This window comes from Protopterus annectens, chromosome 10.part0 (genome assembly GCF_019279795.1).
Source record: "Protopterus annectens isolate FY-2018-M chromosome 10.part0, PAN1.0, whole genome shotgun sequence".
In the NCBI taxonomy this organism is placed as follows: Eukaryota; Metazoa; Chordata; order Ceratodontiformes; family Protopteridae; genus Protopterus; species Protopterus annectens.
Genome location: NC_056744.1, coordinates 1,569,065,800 through 1,569,070,352, shown reverse-complemented (window position 1 = coordinate 1,569,070,352; position 4,553 = coordinate 1,569,065,800).

Here is a 4,553-nt window from a genome sequence, read left to right as displayed (position 1 = left end):
AAGAACTGCAATCCCACCAGTGGAACCTTGCCTTTGATTGGTTAGGTATGCTGTTTCAGAAGTACTACCACTGTCCATTGTAGAACATAGAATATAAAACAGGTACATCAAAGAGCTGACAGTTTCTACAAAATATGCCATATTTGACAAGTAATAAAGGAATTAGTGATGAGTATACTTTGCCAGTGCATGAAAGATTGTTTCATACAGTTTCATGTAACTTCCATGTCCGTATCAGTTTTCCTGCAGCATGCCTTCTGTGTGTCTTTATTGCATTTTCTTTGATGACCATAGGATCTCTTACAGTGACTAACCTGGTAGTGCAGTATGTGTTTTGTGAATCAAAAATCATAGATTTGGACATACTGCTCATTCCAGTAGAGCTGATGTTTAAAGATCATTGCAGTACTGGTGATACTAACCTCACCCAGCTCACTGATATTAATGTGGCATCAAGACTGGTCACATAGAACATTAATGTTAGTTTGGCATCAACCTTACCTAAAAAACTGATATTAGCATGGCATAAGCCTCACCTAGAGCACTGATTTTATTGTGGCATCAACCTCGCCTAGAGCACTGATGTTAGCGTGGCATCAACCTCACCTAGAGCACTGATGTTAGCATGGCATCAACCTCACCTAGAGCACTGACATTAGCGTGACATGAGCCTCACATAGAGCACTGATGTTATCGTGGTATCAACCTCACCTAGAACACTGATGTTAGCATGGCATGAGCCTCACATTGAGCATTGATGTTATTGTGGCATCAACCTCACCTAAAAAACTGACGTTAGTGTGGCATCAACCTCACCTAGAGCACTGACGTTAGTGTGGCATCAACCTCACCTACAGCACTGATATCAGTGTGACTTCAACAGGTGATATAAAAACCATTAAATTTAAGTTTTGAATATCCATTGTATGTGTTCATCTGATGAAGTTCCTGGTTGACGAAAATGCGGTGAATCATTAAGTGTTTATGTGTTTTATGTGCCTCTATTAAAGTATTTTCAATCGGATGTGGCCTGCATGTTCCTTTGTGCCTGCAATTTGAATTTATCAATATAGGTGATACCTACCTCACCTAGATCACTAATGTTAGTGTGGCATCAACCTCACCTAGGGCACTGATTTCAGTTTGGCATCAGTATGGGTGATACCTACCCCACGTAGAGCACTGATGTTAGTGTGGCATCAACATCGCCTAGAGCACTGATATCAGTTTGGCATCAGTATGGGTGATACCTACCTCACCTAGTGCACTGATGTTAGTGTGGCTTCAACCTCACCTAGAGCACTATCAGTTTGGCATCAGTATGGGTGATACCTACCTCACCTAGAGCACTGATGTTAGTGTGGCTTTAACCTCACCTAGAGCACTGATATCAGTGTAGCAGTCATCCCATTTAATGTGAAGAATTTTTGAGATACATCACCAGCTCTCCACACTGTCGAAATGATACTGGTAAGTCAACCCAGTTTCATATCTAAGATGTTTAGAAAAAGGAAGTCCTGAGGCCTAAGTCATGTGATTCTGCAGTGAATGATGATATTTTTGAAAGGCTGGTTGAAATGTTGGATTTCAAAGCTGATGATTCATATCCCAGTGATCTGAAACTATGGAAAGGACTGAGAGAGCTGTGTTGGATATTCCAAAAGTTAGAAATTGAACAGGCAGTATTATAGGTTCATAGGTTCATAGGTTCATAGGTTCATACTAGGCTATCTGCCCGAGGGCATTTACAAGCCTAGCCCATCGTTTTGTGGCTTACGCCACCCCTTTAGTATGGGGAACTATACCCATTATTTTGCTGTGCCTCTGTCGAGCAGTGACACTGAGGTAATCCCTGGGGTATATCTGCGATCTCCCATCCATTGGTCAAGATTTCTCTTGAACAAGGCCAGCGAGGTGCTCTGCCTCACATGTACCGGGATTTTGTTCCACAGCATAGGGAGTCTTTGGGTGATGAATCTATCCCTCCAGCACGTCCTATTAATAGCCGTGTCAAGGTTTAAGTGTCCCACCCTTGTGGCTCTGATGGATCTAGATTTTTTGAGGTGAAGCATATTCATCAAATCTGGGTTTGACATGGCCTTGTATGTTAGGCAAAGGTCACCTCTGAGCAAGCGGTAAGCGACTGAATAGAGCTGGAGTTCTTTCAGTCGGGCAGCACAGGACAGATTTTTGAGACCCTTTATCCTTTTGGTGAGGAACTTTTGTGGCCTCTCCAGCTGCTGCAAGTGTCGGGTCAGATACATTCCGAATGGGGCATTGTACTCAATCATTGGTCTGATGAGTGATGAGTAAAGGGAGACTATGACCTCCCTTGATCTAGATGAGAATCCCTTCATGATAAGGTGGGCAATGTAGAAGGTCTTCCTAACTACTTTAGCTACATGGGTGTCGAATGACAGACTACTATCAACCTGGGTCCCCAGGTCCCTGATAACTTCTTCTGTGCTCAGTGGATTGCCTGGACTTATCAATGACAAGATTGTTTAACATTGCTTCCTCATATTGCTTGGTTCTTCAATTTAGTTCTTGGCTCGGCTGTCTTATGTGTATAATTCTATACATCCTCTGTGTTCATATGGGATTTTGCCAAGTGCTCTGATTTCCTGTCATATCCAAAAATATGATGCAGATGACATGGCATTTGTCCAAATGACCTATAGGTGTGTAAGAGTAAGTGTTTGTGTATGTGTTTTGTGGTAGGTTGATGCCCCATTCAAACCTGGTTCCTCCGCCTTGTGATTAATGAATTCCAGTATAGGCTGCAGCTTCCCATAGCCTTGCATTGGATTAAGCAGGTAATCAGATAATGAATGAATGAATAAATGAATGAATGAATGAAAAATAGCAAGTAGAAGCAGGTGTCTATTCCATTTTGGTGAGCAGAGCAAAGGGACATTACACAGACCAGAAGGATGAAGGAGATCAGCAGTGTATAGTACCACATCAGGATGTGGATCAAACATGAAGGATAGCCAGCCTTAGAAAAATGACAGAGGATATGGCAATGACATTGATAAGAATAAGATACTGCCTGTAGAAAACCTTCTATGGAAGCTGCAGAAGGGATATTAATTTGGTAGTGTAATTAGGTACAACTTCAGTATCAGCTGCTTGACACAGAAGGATAAAGCCCTGACTATGTTGCAAACAACATAAGCAGTTTAGGCTTCTATGGGAACTGACCAGGATGTATGGGAGTGGAGATGAAGGGGGCAGTTGTGGCTCATCACAAGGATGGCACCCAGTGAGAGTGCTGCATGTTAGTCAGTGAAGTTCAAGCCTGTCAAGTCCATGATCTCACAGTGCATCATTTGGAAGTACACCTGGAGAAGTAGGCTACACCCCAAGACCAGCATGCTGCCCAAGTCCCTACTGCCTTATTCTCATTGCAGAATGAAGAGCAGGTTGGGATCCCCAGCCAGGACTGAATGGGTTGCAGTGCTGTCACCTAGCCCAGGAATGCCTGAGTCCTGTACCTTCAAATTGAGTGGGCTGGTTAGATGCCACCAATGGAGCCACTGACCACAGTCCCAAGGGAGCAAAAAAAAAAAACAATGAAATATTGTGAACAGCAATAAAACTGTAATATGGAATTGACTGTAGGAAGATGATAGGATTTTGCATGAATAAAATTAACTAATTAAATATATATTTATAGGAGTGTCAGGATAGGAAGGGTGTCATCTGTCCTGGTCAGCCCATGCATTGCTATGTCTTTGAGTGGGTTGGGGCACAATGTACTGCAATGGCTTGTGATTTGTTATGGTTGTTGTGGGAAACATTGATTCTGTATGACTCAGTTTTTGACACATATCGTTTTGTCAAAAATAAAGGTTTAAAATAGCATTGTTATACTTATTACAAAATGTTTCTTTGCTCTATTATTTTTGGAGGGAGATCTTCAAAATTGTATATGTCTGCATATCCTTGCCTCTTAAGGAACAATAGTCTAATACTGTAAGACCCTGAAGAAGAGGAGAAACCAAAGGTTTCAAGTTTTCCATTCTCTTTTCCCAGATGTATTGCAACCTAGCAGTTGTGATATTCAAAACATTGCTTTTGAAATGCCTTTTTTTCCTTTCTTGCATTTTCATTGATTGAAGAACTCAGGAAAATGCCAGTTTGATGTATCTTTTTTTTTTCTGAAAATACAGATGGAAACTGGGCAAATGTTTGTCATGTACCCATTGTTAGAGCATACCAGAGAGCTGTCTACATTGTATAATAGGTTCATAGGTTCATACTAGGCTATCTGCCCGAGGGCATTTATAAGCCTAGCCCATAGTTTTGTGGCTTACGCCACCCCTTTTGTATGGGGAACTATACCCATTATTTTGCTGTGCCTCTGTCTAGCAGTGACACTGAGGTAATCCCTGGAGTATATCTGCGATCTCCCATCCATTGGTCAAGATTTCTCTTGAACAAGGCCAGCGAGGTGCTCTGCCTCACATATACCGGGATTTTGTTCCACAGCATAGGGAGTCTTTGGGTGATGAATCTATCCCTCCAGCACGTCCTATTAATAGCCGTGT